A 24,264-nucleotide genomic window follows, 5' to 3' on the forward strand; every position below is an offset into this window, starting at 1 on the left:
GTCAACACCATCCACTGGCAACTCTTGGGCTACTCACTTATCAACGAACAGTGGAGCTAACTATCACATTAACTCGCCTCCCACGGGGTAAAGGGCAAATACTTTCGGTGATGGTGTTTGATCTCACGATCCGAAAATTACGAGTCGAATGCCCTAACCACCAGGCTTAGCTAGATCTTGAGAAAGCCGTAAGTTAACAGCACGTGGGCTGTTGTTATTTGATCAGAAAATTAATGATAACTTTTATCTGAACGCACATGATTGTGACTTACGAAGTGTGGATCCTATAAGTTTGGACATGTTAACAAATATCCCATTCTGTGACTTCTCTTACATAATATTATTATTCTTGTACTGAACACGAATAAATAAGTTTAGTTTGTATTTATCTTCATCCTCTACTCACCACAGCTTCTTTTGCCAATTGCAGAATTTTCTGGCAGTTTCATCATTTGAAGGTTTAATTTAAACTAGTAAAGTATTGTGGTGGTTTCATCGTTTGGAGATATAAACTAATAATGTAGCATGGTGATTTCATCGTTTGGAGGTTTAAACAAGTAAATTAGCATGGTGATTTCATCGTTTGGAGGTTTAAACAAGTAAATTAGCATGGTGATTTCATCGTTTGGAGGTTTAAACAAGTAAATTAGCATGGTGATTTCATCGTTTGGAGGTTTAATTAAGTAAAGTAGCATGGTGATTTCGTCGTTTGGAGGTTTAAACAAGTAAAGTAGCATGGTGGTTTCATCGTTTGAAAGTTTAATTTAGTAGAGCAGTACAGCGGTTTCATTGCATGGGAAAGATTGGACGAGCAAAATATTTTTTATCGCATTGAAACATTTTAAAAAGCATCTCATGGTTTGATAGCTTCATAACCTTACGTCTTTGTTTGGTCAATAAAGTCGACTATGGTGTTTGTATAGCCTGGTGGTTCGGGCTTCTTACAGAAGGAAAAAGGTTCGAAACCCGATGTGTCGTTAAACATAACCGTTGCGGCCAATCTTACTACTAGATGAAGCTTTGTATGCAGTGGCTTTTGCTACTCCTATCATGGACATTTCTAAATTCGGGATGATTTAACAATCTCTGAACTAACATGTAGACTTCAGACCATGTGTCGCACAACGTGTCGCTCAGGTTAAAAATAATATATTCCAAACTGTGCTGAGACTTGAGAGGATTTTTTACAATAATAATAATATTAACAATCTGATGTTAGAAACAGGAAGAAGCCATCGTTCTTTATGTTACAACAGTTTAGAGATAGGCAGGTCATCTCTCTTTATGTTACAACAGTTTAGAAATAGGAAGACCATCCCTCTTCATGTTAATAAACTCAGATTGCTTATTTCTACCCTTGCATCTATTTCTAACAATTGAAACTCGTATGAAAGCCAAAAACAAAAGAATTTCCAACTTCATGAAAATAGTAATTAATTTTCAAAATATAATCTCTTAAATTAAACATCATAACAGTCACATAGAATTTTTAATTGGTTGTTCCATATGGACCTAAAACACTCGCTACATTCTTCAGGTGTGATTACAACGCTTGGTCGACTGAGCGTGTTATCTTCTAGTGATTTAGGCCTGTTATGAATAAAGCGTTAACTGCTAGTTTCAGATCTGTAACATCGGAATCCTATATAAGTGGAACAGTATATTACTAGCAGCACGCATGCGCGTCAAGAATACGTATTTAGTGAGAAAGTATCAACAAAAAACAATATAACAATGGGTGCATGTGTTTTGTTTTATTTTTTCATGTTAACTTCTACGTTTGCAAAAATTATCAACTTTTATTTTTTTTCTTCCGATGCTTCTTGCTTAGATGGATTCTTACAAAGGCTTAACAAATACCTGGCTGATGTTTCTCTCATTTAATTTCTCGAGGAGTTGCAGAATAGTAAATAAGAAAAAAAAAAAGGTTGAAATAAGTTTAATGTTATTTTGTTTTCGAGACGTGATTTTATCTATCTCTACCAAACGAAGCAGTTTTAGGCTAAACCGATTTATTGCTTTATTCTCTGGATTAATTAATGTAGGGAAGAAAAACAATTGATTTGTAGATTTGATTATAATAAGACATTTGTTTTAAAACGAAATGCTTTAACGACGAAAAAAATCGATTCAGGATATGTGTGTATAATTTTTTAGTTCTATTGAAGAACTACATTTCACGCTTATAGTTATCACCTGTGTTGAAATAAACAACTTATGTTGACTGGATTACTACGTTGAAAACATGTTTTAACGTAACGGAAAATTTCAGACTACTGCTTGATGCCATTCCTAATTTTCAATCATACACACTAAACGTCTCCAGCCTCACCCCACTGGCACAATGGCATGTTTGCAGAGCATAAATAGCCCATTGTATAGCTTTGAGCTTAATCCCAAACAAACAAAACACGCTAAGGAATCGACTGTCACTTTTATAACGCACCCACAACTTATGATGCGTTACTTTGAGATATTGCACAAATTCGAACCCGGGGTAATAGCTCCAAAATAAAGACTTCTACTACAGGGTCAATCTTCGCTTATTATAGGTCTCACTTAATCTCAATTAAAGAAGAGCAAGTATTTGTTTTTAGCTTTGTATCGTTTTCTGGTAACGGTGAATGAAGCCAGAAACTACTCGGGTTTATCGTATTATGTAAATGGATTTAGCTAAAAACACGACAAACGTGTAGATTTATCTAACAATGTCAAAAGTAGGTTTTCTATCTGCTCTTTAAAATCAGAAAAACTACTGTCACTATTTCCTGGTGTTCGTTTAAACCTACTTGTGCCCATTTCCACCAATTTTAAGGCATATTTCTATAACCATGTATGACCCAAAATACTAGTAAGTCCCTGGCTTTGTTGAGTACAGTGTACCCCCCCCCCCCCACACACACACAGAGGATAGAAATAATTAATTCCACAACATACTGGGATTATCTAAGTTTAGTAGCAGGCATAAACATTAAATTATGAAATGCTGATAAAATTGGACCCTGTCGGTAGTAAATGAAATAGAAACAAGGTGGCAGTTTTATCATTCTCATGGTGTTTTATGTTTTTGATCTGAACGCACATATCGACTAAAATGGCAGGTCGAAGGTTTGCAGGTCAGATATAAATAGTTACCCCAATTTTGAACTACTGACCAAAAGTAGAACTCACTAGCACTAGGAATTAATCTGGAATTTACCAGAATAACGAGGTGTAAACTACCACTCCTATTGTTTGTTTGAAGTTAAGCACAAAACTACACAATGGGCTACCTGTGCTCCGCCAACCACGGGTATCGAAACTCGGTTTCCAGCATCATAAGTCCGCAGACATGCCGTTGTGCCACTGTGGAGGCACCACACTTATAGCACATGTATAGTTGAAATTGAAAATTGTGTTCAGAAACATTAGGTCTCTAACCCTGGACCCTTGAAACTGTCCTTTGGTAATATATCTATTGTTTTTCAAGTTTTACATTGTTAATATTGTAGTTTAATTGTTACTACTCTAAATTTTATCTTTCGAACTGTGTGTTTTTTGTTGTTGTTGTTTTGTTTTGCTGTAAAACATAAATAATGTTCACTGGTTTAAATGAGCAAAATCCCTAAACGTGCCCTCGGAAAACAATTTCACGTAATTCCTGGTTTGGTTGAAAGTAATGGTCTAATTAACTTTAAATAAAAAAACAAACAAACAAACCAGAAGAAACCAGTCTAGCTCTCGTTATTTTTACTCGGGGATTCCCGGACAGTGTTGCCACCAAGTATTAATATAATATCGTCTATGAATGTGAGATTAAGTATTTGGCATTATAAACTTAACCAAACACATGGATTCACTGTCACGGCTATAATGTTCTTACAGCTGGAAGTGTATAGTGTGTTCAGCGGTATATCACTACTCAAATCCTGGATCTTACGATTTTTAGCCTGGAACGCTTACCACTAGATCGTATCCGGATCTATGGTTTCAGAAATCTAGATTACGACCTACCCTGATATATTCAATCAACCAGAACCTTCTGAAGTGTATCCAAAATGTTGGATTTAATTCAAAAATTCAAAGTTGGTCTCAAAATTCGATTTTTTATTTTCTAGGTCAGATAGAGGAGATAGTGTTACAAATATTTGATTACTTTAGTATTTTATTGGACGGAAATGTGGATTTCTCGTTATTTGAGGTTGTAATTATTGTCTAGAAGTCTAAAAAGATTCCATCTTTCACGCCCCTGTGGCACAGTGGTATGTCTGCGGCCTCACACCGCTAAAAACCGAATTTTGATACCCGTGGTGGGCAGAGCACAGATAGCCTATTGTGCAGCTTTGTGCTTAGTTATAAAGAAACAATACACATTTAAATTATTTTAAAAAGTGTTAAAATTAATTTAACAAAGGTTGAAATGAGCTTGTAAAGTGTTAAAACAAACTAGTCAAACATTTAAACGAATTTATCAAGCGTTAAGATAAACTTACAAAGTGTTAAAATTGATTTTAGTTGTCATTCTTAATAATCGAAAAGCGAGACAGAACTTGACGAAGTTGGTGGCATTGATCAATATATTACTTAAGACTTGATGTTTTGGTTTCATTTCAACGATTAAAATTTGTTTTATGATTTGTTTCACCTGTAAGTATCTCTTTTCATTTTTTATTTAAATAATATCTTATACATAATTTACATTAAAATAATTGCTTTAACCAGGAAATATGTTTTGTTGGAAAATATCAACAGCACGTTCCAACAATCATTGTTCCGTTAAAATGCTGTAGCCTTCTGTTCGTTTTAGTTACTATAATGTATAAACCAGGTTCGTAACGTGACACTCAGGTAACCTCGAGATGGTATCATTTGCAAACATTTTTCATAAACGTTATTTATATTTCTTTCAAGCTTTTGTTTAGAGAAGATATGACAGTTCAATAGGTCCGTGACGTAAATAATCAGAAGTGAATGTACAATTTGTTAGAAGTTGTTAATAGGGGGGAAACAACAATAACTTATCATTAAAAAAAAACAAACTCACACAATAATAAAACAGTTACTTCTGGTTTTGTTGAATTTCGCGCACAGCTACTTGAGGACTATTGAACATGTTCGGTGACGAGTTTCGATCTAACTTTGAACAAGAATCAGATCTTGAAATATCTTTTTCTGCTAATAAACCAAATATGATGAAAACTGTTTCTGTTTCCTAAGTGAATCGTTGACTGTTTTGAAAGATTATCTACCAAAGTAAACAACAACAAAAACAGAACAATAAATCCAAACCCTCACAGATGTCTAGTGTTTCACAAAATAAGTTAACTTTATTAGCGAAACAAGCCTACTCCTAAGCGTATACCAGTGACAGTTCATCATACAGTTTGTTCTTGCTTTTGTTCTTTATGAATTTTATTTAAAATCAGAAATAACAAAACAATTAAAATATAATCTAGTGCACAGTAAAAATATTAGAATGTTCATTGTGTCATTACAGAAACTACTCCAAATGAAGTTAGACACTTATTCCTGGGTGGGAAGTAGGCTTTATGTTGTTTAAGCCTGTTTGCACTCGCTAATGTGAAAGAACAAAACAAAAATGTGTGGAAGTATTTTTCTTTCCATATGATCCTTAGATCAATGCTTTTAAATATTTATTGAATTCTTTTTTTATATCAATTTTTATTCACACACGCACACTTTTTCTTTTTATAGAGAGACAACATATTTAAATTCCTTATATCTCGGCATTTCATGAAAGTTATTTATATATGTATATAAACAGGTCATTCCTGATATTAGAGTACAGAAATGTTGATCTGAGGTTCCGTGATTTGTATCCTGTTATCACTGAAAAAATAACGCTCTTGTACTTTGAAGCCATGTGCGAGTTATAAGAGTGACAGTCAATTACACATATTTAATTAGAGTAAACCACGAGTTGGAAGTGGATGGTACTGGTTAGCTTCCTCTCTCTAATCTGTCACTTCAAAATTAGGGAAAACTAATGCACATAGCCCCCAAGTAGTTTGTTTCGAAAGTACCAACAAACAAACAAATAACTGAATATTCTCTATAACGGACTTTATTTACTGAATCAAATAATTGCGTAAAAATACAAAACAACTACATCAAATCATGGTATAAGGATACAAAATAACTTGAAGTCAATTAAGTTGTATAAAAATAGTGCACGACAAAACTTAACTTTCTGCAGTAATGTGCGTTTTCATATTTATCAGTGAATAGACAATGACAAGCATGTTTGAAAACCTTGAACACAGAAACAATACTAATTTGATAACAATGTTTATGGTAACATTTTTTAAAAGTAATTAATCGTCCTTCATAACAGTAGGTTTTGAGTGGAAAATGCAGCAGTTCAATACGAAATGATTCAGATAAAATTCAGTATGTCGTGCCATAAATAAGTATCGAAATAGGCGAAAAAATATGTATAATGAAATGTCATTTTTAGTTATTTAATGTTTTATAGAATCAGGCCAGACCTTACCTGGAAGCACTTACCATCATATATTTCACTCCCCCCCCCTGTTTTCTTCCGCTTCTTTTCATCCACTCCTTGTCAGTACTGATGCAACGAGTCTAATTTAGGAGGCGTGGCTTTTAAAGGGGACTATAAACCAGACAGACTTCGAGTTTAATGAAGCAGTTAAACAAAATAGGGATGAATAGGGGTTGTTGGAATAGCTGTCTAGAACTGATTAAGATTGTTCGTTTGACGAAACGTCTTTGTTAAACACGATTTTGAACAATTCAGCGTAACACGAACTTCAAAAAAAACCAAGCGCGCTGAAACAATGTACGCTGCTCTGAATTAAATTGTCGTGTTTTATTTATTTGTAGACGCGTCAAACTCGTTAGAAAGAATGAAATTGTTGTTGTTTCCAATTTAGGCATAATGTTAAACCTAAAATCTCAAAGCTTTACTTCCCTCTTGTGGATTTTTAGTACACTATCACTATTATAATTCTCATTGTGATGTAGCAATATACGTGTAGGCATGACTTGGCCTGGTAATTAATGCTCGGGGTCTAATCCCATCACCGAAGACACTAACCCTTCTCGCCCTTTCAACCGTGCGAACGTTATAATATAACAACAAATCCCATTTTTTATTGGTAAATGAATAGCTTAACAGCTAGTGATGTTGATCACCTGTCTTCCCTCTTGTCGAGCACTTAACAATTACCGACATTTATTGCACACAACCTTTATGTAGTTTTGCGTGAAATTCAGCAAACAAGCAAATTACAACAGTAGCACTAAATCTCATCGTATATGTTTTCTAGTCCTTATGTTTTGAGTTGATATTTAATCATAGATAGCGATAGAGCTTTGATGTAAAGAGCCAAGCTGTACAATAAACTGTTTTGGGTTTTATTAATCTCGAACCCAAAATTTTAGATTCATAGACTATCAAGCTCACAACTGAGCTACCGAGAAGCTCCAAACTGAACAGATATTGTGAAGATACAAATAACGAATGGTATGGTACATTAATCATATATATATATAACTCCTTTTTTGTTGAAAATTTTAGTTTTATGTATGAAAATGTCTTTTTTCTGACATGCCCGCCCTTTCGACTATGAAAACGTTATAATGTGTGATCAATTCCAGTATGCGTTGGTAAAAGAGTAGCCCAAGAGTTGGCAGTTGGTGGTGTTGACTAGCTACCTTTTCTTTATAGTCTATCACTTGCAAATAATGAACGGCTAGCGCAGATAACCATTCAGTAGTTTTATGCGAAAAATATAAAAGCGTACTAAACTTTTAGCTAAACATTTAAAAATTCTGAAAAAAATTGAAAATGACCGTATGAGATTCGAACCCACGTTTTTATTCTAGCAAGCAGGCGCTAATGACTTTGATATCAAGACCATGAATGTGAATAGGCCAGACCGTCGTGAGAATATTTGGACCTATGGAAAACTTGCATTGCAACGTAAGCTATTAAAATAGAGACAGAGGAAAAAAATATTCAAAGTATTCATGCCCGGCTGTTTTTACTAAAGAACTCGAATTTAATAAAAAGAAAGGAACACGACGTACCGTTACAAAAACAAACAAACGACCTTTTATTGTGTTTAGTTTGTACGACGAAAGATGTTCTGAAGTTTTCTTTATGATCTCGCGGTACACAGGACAGTGAAATGTTACAGCATAGAATAAAATAAAACGAGTATTAAATAATATCAAATTGCTCCGAAAGAGGATCTGCAGTTTGAAAACAAAACTCTGGTGTCCGAACTATTTAATACAAGTTAAAACTTTGGCTGAGAACTTGAGGGTGACAAAGTACAGTATAGAACAAAAACAAGAACTGATTAAATCATTTCAACATTATAGGACGCTGCTTTTGTCAGCAGTACAATGTATTAAGCCTAAGGTATACGGTGTAATATGTAACCGGATTAACGTTTCAAGATATATGAAGTTCAAATCTTTGTAAGACCACAAACGAATTCTTGTTTCATCTCCAAATGTTCAAAGATATCTTGATAAAATAATAAAGAAGATAAAGCTAGAGTAGAAGATACACACATGGATGAAACCGGTAGGGTGGAAAATATATAGATAGGTGAAGCCCGTAGAAGAAATGTTACATACAACGAAACCGGTAGAGTAGGAGATACACACACGTGATGAAAACAGTAGAGTGGAAAATACACACATGGATCAAACCGAATTATATCCATTTCATGAATAACTTCAGTGCCACCTGCACTGCGACAACATTAAATACTAGTCAGTGACATCTACAAATTTGGAATAACCTTTCTTGTACTTATACGGAAATTGTGAAGATGTACTAAGTGCAACTTAAGCCTAAAGAAACACCGTTCGCTACAGTTAAAAGAGATTACAGACTGGAAGTTGTTAATTTCTTGTATCGGAGTTACTGCTTTCCTTCTCGTTTGTTCGTAATGAATATTTGTTTGTTTGTTTTGTTTTTGAATTTCGCGCAAAGCTACACGAGGGCTATCTGCGCTAGCCGTCATTAATTTAGCAGTGTAAGACTAGAGGGAAGGCAACTAGTCATCATCACCCACCGCCAACTCTTGAGCTACTCTTTTTACCAACGAATAGTGGGATTGACCGTAACATTATAACGCCCCACGGCTGGGAGGGCGAGCATGTTTGGTGCGATGCGGCGCGAACCCGCGACCCTCAGATGACGAGACGAACGCCTTAACCCACCTGGTCATGCCGGGCCATAAATATTTGTACAAAACTAGACAGAGGGAAGATAGTCAGTGACCACCAACACTTGGGTTACTCTATTCGAATAGCAGGATTTTATCGTTCACTTACAATGCACCCAAAGCTCCAAAAGTTGCAGAACATAATTTTATGGCAAAGGACTCGAATCATTGATCCTCGAGTTCACAGTCTGATACGCCAATGATAAATTACGGTCAGCTGATAAATATAAGTTTGTTAAAAGCACCTAGTAATGTCAGGACCGTGGTCTGTGAAATATTTGAACACGTGTCAGCAAGATTTACCTGAAATGTATCGATTTTCAAACTACATGACAAAAGATAGCAGTTACTTTATACCACAAGGTATGGTTGAGCTTGGGGTAAACCTGTAAGACTGATATACCAAACTGTATTGCTTATAATTCTCCTCACGCTCATTCCTATACGTCAGGACGTGTCCCGAAAGTCGTCAATAGTTGTATCTGCTGTGTTATCGTTTCAGGCAGAGTTCGTAACAATGGTTTCGACTGGCAAACTCGAATTAAATACGTGACTCTTGTCTCTATTAAACACTGGGCCAGAGCGTGACTAGGCATAAGATAGAGGCGGGGCATTAAACCAACAATATATTCCACAATCAGGCAGTAATTATTGAGTTTAGGTTGTGTTCTCACACGAAAACATTTCGAGGAACTGTATTTAATCGCTTAAACGAGATAATATACATTCGTCCACTACGTTTCGGAATGTCCTAAGTTGTATAGTCGTTATTTTGTATGTGTCTACAGGCCAGCCCTATTGTTTCACTAATTTCTCTCTAATTAGCCTTCTGACAAAACGAAACTTTTAAAAATTCTGGTTGATAAAAGACAGAAGAACGAGCTTCAGTGGGTCACGTGACTGTCGTTTTCTGGTTTAAATATTCGAAACATCCATTTCCTATGCTAAATTTTTTGATAACACTTTCTTTTCTTTCCTTTTTTAAAATCGTGTTTCTTATTGGTGGATAAAATCTTTGAAAACAAAGTCCTACAATCCACTTGTTTGCATGAATTCTAAAAATAATAAAAAAAATAAAAAATTACTACGTTTACCTTGAATGTTTCAGCCTAATTAAAACATTAGTTTCCAACAAATGAACACCATTAAAAACAAAAACAAAACGTTGCGACGGATATATTACTAACGTATCGCCTCCTAGTGGCATAGCAGTATGGTTGTGGCTTTACAAGATGAGAAACTAGGTTTCGATACCTCTGGTAGACCGAGAACGTATAGCCCATTGAACAGCTTCGTGATTAATTACAAACTACTTGCTAGAATACTGATATTATTTTGTGAAGTAAGATCTCTAACGAACGAAAACGAAATTAATCGAACAAAACAAACTGACTTCAGCCATTGAAACACATATAAAGAACAGTCAAGAAAAACTTCTCTTGTTCTAAATCAAATTGTTTTAAAAGTTATTTTTCTTTTCTTCGTTTAAAATGTTGTTTACGTTGAAAATTAGCTGTTCCATTTGTAAAGGTTCACTGGAATGTTTTTGTTGTCCATTGTTCTCTGTTACAACATATTCGTGTTCTTTCTGAAAACCGTGCATCTTCACAATAGCCCTGCAGCGCAGTTCCCACTACAACAGGATCCGTTGTAAGACTGTTATATCCAATTTTCCCTGTGATCTTTCAATACTGTATCTAACGTATGAAGATGACATATTTCCTAGAAGTCGTTTCAACAGTATGATTATGGCCAACTGGTTAGTGCACTCGTCTTGTAATCTGAGGGTCGCGAGTTCGAATCCCCGTCACACCAAACATGCTCGCTCTTCAGCCATGGTGGCGTTATAAAGTGACAGTCAATCCAACAATTAGTTGGTAAAACAGTAACCCAATAATTGGCGTTGGGAGGTGATGACTAACTGCCTTTCTTCTAATCTTACACTGCAAAATTAAGGACAGCTAGCAAGTAGGTTTGGACAAATTTCAAAACAAACAAAATCGAACATCTATTCCAAGCTCATTCTTATTTGATAACAATAGTAGTGCTACCTTTTTAATTCAAATACTTTTTAATTTTCTCGGGCAGTTATATGAAATAAAATACATGCGTGAAGTGAGATTACGACATCGGTCACTTGTTCGCTGCAATGACTGACTAACTTGTTCACGTATCGTTTAAATTTTAATCCTGTTCAGGTTTATAAATACCAGTTTTATTAAACGTTTTAAAGACTTTAAGTTGCATGATCTGTTAACGATAACATATGTATACCCAGGTAGGAACTCTAATGATGGATGAAATAAGGTTCGTGAGGAATAACAATATTTATCGACTCATCCACGTGTTCTATTTTGCACTCTATAGTTAAGCCTCGTCGACGTCCGCTGTCCTATTTTATTTCATTTTCATTAAGACAAAGCATATTTTCTTATTATTTTGAGGTCCCATTTCATTTAAGGCGACTCGTAATCTGAGGGTCGCGGGTTCGCATCCCCGTCGCGCCAAACATGCTCGCCCTTTCAGCCGTGGGGCCATTATAATGCGACGGTCAATCCCACTATATGTTGGTAAAAGAGTAGCCCAAGAGTTGGCGGTGGGTAGTGATGACTAGCTGCCTTCCCTCTGGTATTACGCTGCTAAATTAGGGACGGCTAGCACAGATAGCCCTCGAGTAGCGTTGTGCGAAATCCAAAAACAAACAAAAACAAACAAACATTTCATTTGGCTATCTCACCTACCCTAGCGGCATTTGTATCGTTTGATCTTATGTGTAGTGGCTGCACAAAACGAAATAGAAGCACTTTTCCTTCATTCTCTTTACGTGTTAATTTATATCGACAAGATGCCATCGACAGCCGTTAATTTTCTTTCTGTTACACAGGAAACAGCACGCTTATAACTGTTTCTTTATTTGTTGAGATTTACTCAAAGCTGCTCAAGTAGTAGACTAGAGAGAAGATAGTAAGTTCACACTACCTACTATCATCGTTTGAGCTACTTTTGATCAAATATTTTGATTTGACCACTATTCTTATTACGCACCCACAGCTAAAAGGTGAAGCATATCCGTCGATTTATTTTCTTCGTTTTCTTCAAAATAACTCTCGAAGCTGTATATGTGGCTACTTGTACATAGCCTTCACTAAGTGTGAACGGTTAGGTTAGTGAAAATGCAGCCACTTAGTAACATTTACCGTCAACTTTTATCTAACAGAACAGTGAAATTTAACTTATACCACCAGACCTCCTTCACTAAGGTTCAATTAATCAAACATTTGTTAATCCCGCATATTTTCGTGTTGTTACTTTTTTGAATAATTTTATTAATAATTCTCATGTTTTAACTTTATAGAACCTACGTTATTGACATGATAACTGGCCTTTATGCACCTTTGACATTGAAGCAGCAACGGGTGGTTTATTGGTGTATTTTCTGCATGAATGACATGTATACATGATATGTATTCGACACATGAGCTAAGTAGTCAGTTTGAAGAGTCGAAGGTTTAGACATAACTTAAGTTTCTCTTGTTGCCATGGGATATATGTTGTGCCTACCGAGGTGAATCGAACCTAAGCTTTTAGCGTTAAAATCCGTGAGCTTACCAATAAGGGTACGACTTAATTCAGAACTTCTGATTTAATAAAGAGCACGCAGTGAGCAGTGTCCGCTGCCCATAAGTGTGGGCTAAACCAAATAGAGGAATTATGTGTCATTATTAAAACGTACTCACAACTGAAACTGTATGTTCAGCGTCACATTAAAAGCTCTAACCTTGGACTTTCCAGTTTAAAGAGTGGTAGGAGAATCACAAGGTTACACCCGAAACTTGGTTTATTTAACGTATTTAAATTATGAAACTCTTGTTTTACGTATTTGTTTAATTTTAGTGGAACACAAGTTACTGTTATAGTTACGCATTCAGTGTTTACTATGAAATTTCAAACAAACTGTTATGACCAACATACACGAAATACTGAAGTTTACTTTTAAAATAGCACATCTAATTGTTTGTAGAAGAAGGACAGACAGATAAGTGATATGACTTTAATATTCATTTATATTTACCATTCCTTATGAAGGTAGACGGTATTCTTTCTAAACGTTTTTCAGTACTACATATAGACTTAATGAGCATACTACCAGACACATTGTAATGTGACTAGAATCCTCAGTATTATTGGTTATGATGGGGGGAAGACATGCTCTTTAAATATCTACTGTAAAATAGTTGTCAAAATTACAGCATATTAGCGTCTGTAGAAGCGAGAATTTAAAACGTTTCAGTGTTTTTATTTGAAAGATGTCAATATTAAAATATCTTGCCACATGACAAACGTTATGGCTCAGAAATTCTATTGTTTTCTATAATGTAGTTCAGTGTTCAGAGAAGTTAGAACTTACATGATTAAAACTGTTCCGATTGAGAAAGGGTTAAGAAACTTAAGGCTGGTGTCTCAAAAGCGTAGATAAAAATGAATATAATATTATATATATTATAAAATTCAGTAAATAATTTAGCATGTGACAAACTTCAACTCGTGCAACTTCTGAAGGTCGTAAAAAAAACTCATACTTTCTTATTCCAAAGGTCTCCCAATAAACCTGATTCTGTTTCACGAAGTGGTGATTAACCTTCGAAGAATATTCTGATATTTATTAGTAAGCATAAAGTTCTTCTATTATAGTGACGTAATTATACATTCAAAATTAGGATGACAAAGTAAGAGTCAAAATAAAAAAAATCTTCAAGGTGACCTACATCAGATTCTTGTTCTGAACTACCTCCCCCTCCCCCAATAAAAAGGCCCAATACTGCTCCAGTTCGTGCAGTTTTCACCTTTCCTTCCACATAGTTCATTCTTTGAGAATGTATTTTCTTTTCTTTTAGATAATTTCATGTTTCGCGGGTCATTCCCGCTATCGCGTCAGTTTCCAACCTTGAGCTGCCTGCAAGTGTCATGTCTTCCATGAAATCATCTAGATTGTGGTTATTCCTGTTTCGATAATGCACCAACATCTTTTGAATAATACAGGTCGGGATGTTGTGTTCTTTTAAGGCGATCTTATTTCCTGCGACACGAAGCTGTTTAGACCGAGTTCCCGAATAACCGAGCGATAACATCACAAGATAACGAGCCACGTTTATTACTTCTCGAAACAATGGCGAGTGCGATTTATTCAGACTTATCCAACTATTATTCGTGGACGTTCCAAACATTTGAAAATTAAACCTGATCCATTTCCACACATTTCATTCCTTTCTTACCGTTATTGTTTTCTCAAGATAAGTAGAAAATAAATAAATTAGAACCCACAGACATCCTGCAGTAATAGACATGATCTGCTGTTTGGGTAAAATAAATAAATTAGAACCCACAGACATCCTGCAGTAATAGACATGATCTGCTGTTTGGGTAAAATAAATAAATTAGAACCCACAGACATCCTGCAGTAATAGACATGATCTGCTGTTTGGGTAAAATAAATAAATTAGAACCCACAGACATCCTGCAGTAATAGACATGATCTGCTGTTTGGGTAAAATAAATAAATTAGAACCCACAGACATCCTGCAGTAATAGACATGATCTGCTGTTTGGGTAGGTAAAGGTTGGCGCCTGTTGTAATTACCAAATACGACTTCGGGAAGAGTTGATCTACTTTCTATTGAGGTTTCGTTGTTCTATCACGTTTGTGGCACGAGTAATTAGAGTGAAAGGAACAAGTGCTTATGAGTAAACAGCTGGTAGCCTTTTATGTCACTGAATTATCAGGATCTGATAAACAAACCCTAGAATCGAAGGTAATGTTAATTGCTCATAACCCGTTTGTTTGAAATAATTAAAGGAAAAAGAGAAGGAAGGGACTAAGTCGAAATTTTGAAGATAATTTATAACAGAAACATTTGGAAACGTTTATCAGGTTTTGTTGAACATTTAAAACACTGAATATATATGTATGCAATTATATGAAAGAAAATGTTTTGTTAATTGTTAAAAACTTTCACCCCACTTAAGTTACATTTTATTATATATTATTTTTAATCAAACAGGTCTCATGGGTTTCAAATCGACAGTCCCCCCTCCCTCAGTGTCTAAGCGGCTTACAATGCTAATATTCGGGCTGGTTTCTTTGTTTGTTAGAAATTAAATACAGTTACATAAAGGGCTCTCTGGACTCTGCTCCCCACGGGTATCGAAGCCTGATTCTAGATGTATGAGACCACAGACATTCCGCTGTACCACTGGAAGTGCAGACAGCAAGCACTGACAACTAGTCTGCAGATATTCCGCTGTGCCATTGGAGGCACACACCAAGCACTGATAACTCATTGTTTAGCATGAGCTTCCGCAAAAATTCTACCGTGGGATAGGGTTACAAAGTAGTTTGAAGTGGATAAAAATAATTATATATATACCCTAATATGATATAATAATTACGTTTATTATTTTCTGAACAACGGTAAGTGTCCCTCTTGTCTCACCCCTCGGACGCTCATGTTGTGTAGCTTATTCCTTAATGAGCGAAAAAGAAAAATCGTATTGAAATAATTATATGACAGATTTTATTATAACATCAAGTTAGTAATGAGGTCGAGTTTAGCGTAGCGGGCTTCGGATCAAAAACACCGACTTGTAACACGTCATAAAAGGCGCAGTGCACTTCCAATATTTGTTTTACAATAGTTGTGTTGGCGGCTATTTCTGCTAACTGGCTATCTTCTTATTAGCCAGCAGGAACATATGCATGGTTATGTCTGATGTTAAGTGTCTCTAACCTAACATTTTCACGTTACTCCCATCTAACCAGAAATTTCAGAGTTCATTACTGCTAAGAATGTTTACTCGCCACAATTTTACACTTTTTGCTTCCCAAACATTGAACTACTACAGACTTAGCAATAAATTAACAACACCCTTAGCCAGTCTAAGAGCTACTCTAAGTAAAAAGAGAAATTTCACCCTCATTCTTATAACGCAACCACGTCAGCAAAGTCAGAGAGCGAATTTAATAGAAAGGTACTTGCGAATCATGGGACTTCACACTCATGTCACATGGCGCGCTCAGTAATAGGCCACGCTCAACTCAGTTTTTCAGAATAACTTATTTCTAAACAATGTATTTCCAAAAGCCTGACAACATCGTGTTGAAACTTGTGAAGAAATTTAACAACAACTCACGTGTGAAAACAAACAAACTTTTATGGATCTATAAGAATCTAGAACTACAAATTGCAAACTCTTAGGTTCAAGCTTTTACTTTCGAATACATAGCACTATTCAGTTCAAGGATTAGAAAAATAAAAAAGGCATTTATGGAGGCTAAACGGTAGTTTGTAATGAGGAATGTCTGAACATTATATTTTGACCTGTCTGAAAAGGGGTTCAGGCTGAAAATATCATTCCAAATTTTAGTTATTAACGAACCTCCGTCCCCAAAGTGCGGAGTGTGTTTTGGAACAATAGTGCACAAACTCTGGATCTAATAACAACCCAGCTTACGTACATGTGGATTTATAGGACTCTTGTTTCATTCTTTATCTCTAAACTAGTCTGAAAAAAAAGAATATATTCAAAGATTTTTTCTTGATTATTATAAAAAATTATGTCTTCAATAAATGATATTTTATTATTTTATATTTTTGTTTTTAAAATATAAGAAACTGCGTACTTTGGGTTTTACCGATGAAAATAGTTCATTAATTAAGAGAAGAAAAGTGTACTGAACTAAGCCTAAAATACATTAAATGTCGATTAAAAAATAAAAGAACTAAATACGTAGTTTACGAATCACAATATGTTCAAGTTTACAAATATTGAAGCAAAATACTGTTTCACTCAAAAGTGTATTCTTGATATTTTTTCAATGAACAGTATCTCTAACAAATATAAACAGTAATATTATTCTTAGTTTTCTGTTTAAAGCTAAGCCAAAGGCTACACAATGGGTCTTTTGTGCTCTGCCCATTACGGGTATCAAAATCCTGTTTCTGTCATCTAGTTCATTCTCAGGTTCACGAAAAAAAATTAGAAATAAACTTTATGACGAATTAAATTAGATTGAAAGAAATAATTATTTATGTCACGTTTACTGAAGGACGTTACTAAAAAAATAACGAAAGTTTTAATGACTTATTTTTAAGTCACAACGGGTGTTTCTTTTTGTAAATCACACAATATGTGCTTCGATTTGTTGATGTATCTAGTTTGGCAATGCTGAAAGTCGAACCATCATTCTTCTGGCGAAGAAACCTTTACACCTGACCTTAATTTTTAGTTTTTGGAAATTCAGTGTTCAAGCTCAAAATCAAACAATACCCTTATGCCCGAAACCTAACATAAAACAAAGAAATTCCAATGAATAATTCACTGGTTAAAGTAACTACTTGAAAAAATTATATAAGCCTTTTTTTTTGTCTCAAATTTACCATAACTATTTTTAAGCCTCGCATTGATAGCACAGTGGTTCCTAATTGTTTTTAACAACACTTTCATTTCCGAATTCGATAAAGTAGGGCACTTTTTTACTCAACTGCTTCTCAGAGCTGAAGAAAGTGACGTCTAACCTGGAGGCAGTTGAAAGAAAACAGACAAGGACATTGAAGGAAATAGCCCATGAAGTAGACCACAGAAATACCTGACCTTTAATTAAAGAACATACATATCTTACGTGATTGACATTTGAATGCTGACTTCCACATTTCATTTCATTGGCTTACAACTACAGTGACGTCAAGAAAAAAGTGATTTCTAGCTGCTATAAAAGCTTTTAAACTCCAACAGCTAATACACTTAACCAAAGAACTTCTTTCGTATTTAATATTTCTAAGCAAACTTCAAGCGAACAGAAATGTTCCAGGTAAGCACACGACCGTAAATATTCTATCTGTCAGTTAACTTACGTATTGGCTAATACCTTCTCTCTAAAGTGAGTTTCCCTTGGGCTAGTCAAACTGCCAATCGAACATCAGCTACTCTCTTAGATTTCTTTCGATTTTTAGACTTCATATCTTATGTTGCTTAATTAAACTGTTTTATACGTAGCAAGATATTATTGTTAATGTGTTTTAGCCACAGAATGATAATCTGCTCTTTCTCCACCACGGGGAATCCAAATCCGAATTATAGAATTGTAAGTCCGTAAAGTTTATTGCTGATCCACCAGAAAATTCTGTTGTTCAGCATGTTATTATAAAACAGTTTAAACGGAAGACAGAATCCGTTGCAACCGTGATTATGACTCAAACAGCAGCGTTATATTATTGAGTTAAAAGATCCAGTTCAAACAAAGGCAATACTATACTGAATTACAGGATCCGTTGTAAATATTAGCAACACTACATAGAGTTACATGATCCATTTTTTAAACAATAGGAATATTTATATTGAGTTAAGGGATCCATTTTAAACAATACCAACAGCGTGTTGAGTATCAAAAAAACATGATTTTAGAAGAATGTTTCGCCCCACCTAGCATAGTTAGTGGTTTTAACGTAATTGCTCATGTTAGTCTAGATTTGAAACATAGTTTGAAGCTATATATAAAGCCCCACATCCTCTTGACGAAGTTAATTAATTTTTACATAGTCAGTCTTCAAAATTATGTCAATTATCTTTAAAAAAAGACTTTGAATAAAACAGAAATGTGAGGATTGAATATTTATTTAAGTTTAAAAATTGTTCGAATTACTGATAGATGTTCTTTTCAATTGGTACAAAAGTTTTGATTTTTAACTTTTTTATTTTGATTGTTAGTTCCTGGCTGTTTTGGGAGTTCTTGCCGCGGCTCAAGCCGGATACATTGGTGGAGGAGGAGGTGGTGTGGGTGGATTCATTGGTGCTGGAGGGGGGAGGTGTCGGAGGAAACTATGTAAACCTGGTTCCTGTGCAGATTGTAAGTTATACATCACTTAATTGCGTATTATTTGTGTGCAATTAACCTAATGCAGTCAACGACGAAATGTGAATGTTTAAAATCACACTTAAACAGAGATAACGTTCAGTATTTTACTGACAACGATAAACAACATATATAAGTTTTAACGTTTCGAAGATGTACACATTGAGAAAACAAAATGTCAAATATAAACCAAACACAAATACATGAGCTGAAGTATGAACGTAATTTACTGGTATAAAATAGTATACTTATCGAACGACTATCCCACTGTAATGTGTGATTTATCTTTTTCATTCCTACAAATATAGGGAACCACTGGCGGCTATGGTCAACAACCAGTGTATCCTTCCATTCCGACACCTTATTCTTTCGGTTACGTCGCTCCTGCTATTGGAGGGTTTAGCGCGCGCCAAGAATCTGGAGATGGATATGGTCAGGTTAGAGGATCCTACAAGCTTTCTGATGCAGATGGACGCCAGAGGAAGGTTCAGTACGTTGCAGGTCCTCAAGGATTCCAAGCTCACGTCTACACCAACGAACCTGGTACCAAAAGCGAGAACCCTGCTGACGTCGATTTCCAGTCCTCTGCCCCTGTTCCTCCTCCTTACTACCCACCCAGGCAACATTCTGGCTATGGGGCTGCTGTTGGATATGGTCATCAAAAACACGTTGTTGTTCCAGCTAGTGGACCCTGGCAGTAATATGCATAATTGTTTAAGATATTTTGAAGAGCTTGATAGACCAAACTTGTATATGTTATTGTTTAATGTTCCAATACGTAGTTTTGTTTTATATTTTTCATCAAAAAAGTATTTAGTTTGTACAGTTAGAATTTATTGGAGGTTGAATCCAAATGTCAGTAAAGATTGTTCTGAATATTACTGTAAATTTTCTGGAATCCTGGTTATTGTATAGTGGGCGGTTACACGACAAACAAATTCGTCTCAAAAGAAATTTGTTTTATTTAAATTAAACCCGAATATCAATAAACTGAGAGTCAGGATCCATTTTAAACAATATTAACACTATATTGTAAATATTGTTTGTTTGTTTTTTTTAATTTCAGTGAAATATCTTTATTCAGTGGCTCATAACGCTAATATCAAGGTACGATCATTACGGCGGTACATTAAGCCTAAATCCGAAATCGTTTCATCTGCCACTTTATTTAACCAATTGTAATACATTCGCAGAAGAACATATTTCACAAAGCAGGTCAGCTCATTCCATAACATAACTGGTATAATTTTGACAGGTGACTGGAAGTCATAATTGAAAGAAATAATAACAATCATATAACTCTGTATAAACATTTGTTTTTACTGCGGTAAGCTTCACAACTTCTTCGTGATCAAAATAAATTGTAGAACTATTTGTTTGTTTGCTTGATAAGCAAGAAGCTATGGAACCCAGTTTTTAGCGCTAAAACCATTCAATGCTACTGCTGAGCTACTGAGGTACCGTGGGACTGCTCGAGGTTTCGAAAATAGGGAAGGGAGCTTTCCAGTAAAACCTAATGGTAATAATATATCATGAAAAAAATATCAAAAGCTAACACAAATATTGTCGACTTGCTGCTGGGTCCTGTATCATCTTTAGGTTGTGGCTTTAAGTTTCTTGAGACAGTTTCCATTTTCAAGTGAGATTTCACGCAAAGAATTTCGATTTTAAACTTGACTGATCAAACCCATAGAACAAGGTGCATTTAGTTATGGATGGGAGTCACCCAGCAATCTGACTGTAAATCGAAGAAACTAGAAGCTCCTCCGCACGTTCAGTTTTGGATGCGTAATAAATGTGACAGTCACTCCAGTCGCTAAGTTCAAGTAAACGAACAAAACCACTGTGCCAGCGGATGTTGTTGCTAACTGCTTTCCCTTTATTTAGTATGTATTTCAAATTCAGGAACAACTACACCTGAGTCCAGTAAGGGTGTGACTTGAGTATTTAAGTCAAATGGCTCATAAGGAGTACTCAAATTGCAAATACAAATTAATCAATACGTTAAGAATGGGAAGTGTATTATTTATTATTTTTGGTCCAATCATAATTATTCAGTATATAAACTAGTAAATTTTAAAATGTTAATTATAGGGCAGTGAGTATCAAATCTTTTAGGTTTTTTAAAGGCTCAAACTAGATTCGCACCTCTTTATACATAATACAGCGATTTCAGTTTATTTTGAGCCTTCTGAAGAAATCAGATCACTAAACCTGAAGTAAGATGAACAACTGATCTTTAGAGTTATTATTTCTCTCGGTTATTTTGTCTTAATGTGTGATATTTAATGGGACTTAATTTAATATTACTACGTAAAAACTTACAGAACCAAAACTTTTTTGTATAACGTTAATCCCAAACCAGGTCCGGCATGGCCAAGTGGTTAGGGTATTCGACGTGGATTCGAATAACCATCCCATCAAAAATGCCCAGCTCTTTCATCCGTTAGAGCGTTATAATGTGAAATCAATCCTACTATTCGTTGGTAAAAGAGCAAGCCATGAATTAGCGGTGGGTGATCATGACTAGCTGCCTTCCCTTTAGTCTTTCACTGCTAAATTAGGCACAGTTAACGCAGATAACCCTCGATCAGTTTTGCGCCACATTCGAAACAAACAGAGCACCAAGTTACACATAACGATCATTCGGTGCTCTTGTCACCGCTGATATCGAAACCCAAATTTTAGCGTTATAAGCCCTTTAACCCCTACTGATTGATCAAAACTCAAACATAATCTCTGAGAAGAGTCATTTATCATTCAACTAAACATAAAAACAAACCAAGGGAAAATCTCTGTATTTAAATAGAGAGAGAAGTGAGAGATATCTGGAGATTATCCATCAATACTTTTAATGATTCATCGTATATAAATTTTTTGTCTACATTTTTCTAATCTCCTGCTTTACGACTTTCTCGGTAACGGAGTTAATAATAACATAAGAGCTATAATAAAAAAAAACTTTCGTCTTTTTTATTCTGATTTCACTTAGATTTACCTGGGACAATATATGTCAGCCATCTTTAATTTTGAGTTTATAAACCAGCTGGGGGAGCAGCTTAGCAAACACTTTCATTAAAGCAAATAGTCTACTCGTATAGGGTTTTGACCATTAATCTTATAACATACCCTAAAGGGCCCTAAAGCGTGAAGTGGCAATTTACAGCAAAAAAACAAACAGTGGAGCCTCGGGTACGATTCGGAAAGCTTAACACAATGCCACCCGAACGCTGTTCAAAATGTCGATACAACTAACATGAATATTTGTTCTACTCCCACTAATTCATGTTGTAGTTTTAGTATTTTATATAAACATGGTGGAGGCGATACACAGTTTAAGCAAACATTTTCAGATGTAACTTTCCCCATCTGGTGGCTTATAATATAAACACAGCCTAAATTTGAGGAGTTAGGGGGGAAAATACATACGATTACGTTATGCCTTCAACTTTCTTTCCCTACAGTTTATAAAGTTAAAAACTGCTGAGGTCTTCCTGCTAAGATAAAATGGATCTGTTACAAGACACAGATGTTACTATGGGTACGAAAAACACGTTTGTAGTGATTCACGACGTTCAACAACTTGTCTAATAACATTTATTATTTTAAAATAAAACACCGAAGAAGATAATTATCTGGTAATGTCGTCATTTCTAGTTAACTTAGGATGAGATGTTTGTCATTCAGTGTAATATTCTGAACGAGGATATCTGATGTAGTAGAATTAATGGTTTATTCTTAACAATGAAAATCTCAAGAATGATAAAAGTTATTATGTAGGTTTACGTTACTTAACCTCTTTTTAAAAGAATTTTAAAAAAACACGAAAATGCTATAAAATAAATCGTTCAGCTTAACGGTAGATCTGTTGCCTGACAAAAGATCACAGGATTTGAATTTTTAGTTATTTAGCGCAAAACTACGTTATCAGCTATTTGCACACATTTTGTTGGGAATCGAAACCTATATTTCAGCGTTATGAGCCGTCACGTTTTCTTTTGGGTATCTTGTAACTGCTTGTTGTTGAACGTAAACCTAAACAATGAGCTATCTGTCCTGTGATCAGGTATCACATCCCGGTTTTATGTACTGTAAGGCTTCAAACTTACAGTTTAGTCTGTAGAGAGCGTTCTTCTGAGACACTGGCATGCAGTCGTACTCTCCCCCAGAAAGTCATTGTTAGTCTAATTTTTCTGAAATAAACGCCATCATGTTTGACATATTTCAATAATAAGGAATAAGATAATTATTATTATTCAAACACTTCTGATGAATGTGAAGGTATTCTTAATAAAATCAGTTTCTTTTTAACAAGGTGAACAGAGCCTCCACCGAAACGTCGAGATATTGTTTCTTTGTTTATTTCATTTTACCGCTTATACTTTTTTTATAAAAAATTAACTCAACGCATACAGCGCCATATACAAACATGGCGAATAATTTTTTTATATTACAGAGTTGGGATTTTAAAATATATATTGTTTCCACACAAGGGGCGATGGATGCAGATTAATGTACTTCAGTGTATCCTTTTCAGTAAGCACAAACATTGATTTCTTGATCGTTCGTTTCAAGAAAAAGTTTCACAATAAGTTATTTGTACCGTGTCGCCGGGATCAAACCATGAGCCTAATAAGCCCTGAAGTTTAGTGCAGAACTATCAGTAGAAGGCCTGCATAAATATTCAAATATACCAATAGTACAATGATTACTATTGTTATTACTATTACTGATTACTAAACAGTGTGGTATCACAAAGTTATAATATATTTTGAATCCAGCCTTGCTTAAATTGCAACAATCTAGTTTTACCAAAGAACTTAACGACTCAGTCCTACCACAGTTTGTAATATTTTAAGTCTTATAAAAGAACGTAACACATGCGGTAACAACCTAGTATTGACAAAGAACAGCCCAGTACTGACTCGGTTTATTAAATACTTTTATTTATTCATTGCCAGTTAATCTGCGTTTCAACAAAACACTCATATTTTCCAGCATGATTTGCAGTTTATTTTACACAAACATAAAACGATAGAATTTAGATGGACAAATGTTTTTTCAAGTCACTGCCAAAACAGACGATTTTTAGAAAAACTGATATCTTACTATTTCAGACGTCACGTTTTCTCGATCAGCGTCGTTTAC

General features: G+C 35.1%; 1 pseudogene across 1 annotated transcript; it reads left to right on the forward strand.

Annotated features, from left to right (window-relative positions):
* The first annotated feature begins 14,947 nt into the window (after positions 1-14,947).
* Positions 14,948-19,903, forward strand: LOC143257855 (uncharacterized; annotated as a pseudogene). The gene is made up of 3 exons (XR_013032005.1): positions 14,948-15,019; positions 18,972-19,110; positions 19,425-19,903. The product of XR_013032005.1 is annotated as an uncharacterized LOC143257855 (transcript).
* The last annotated feature ends 4,361 nt before the right edge of the window (positions 19,904-24,264 follow it).

This window comes from Tachypleus tridentatus, chromosome 7, assembly GCF_004210375.1.
Source record: "Tachypleus tridentatus isolate NWPU-2018 chromosome 7, ASM421037v1, whole genome shotgun sequence".
NCBI classification, from domain to species: domain Eukaryota; kingdom Metazoa; phylum Arthropoda; class Merostomata; order Xiphosura; family Limulidae; genus Tachypleus; species Tachypleus tridentatus.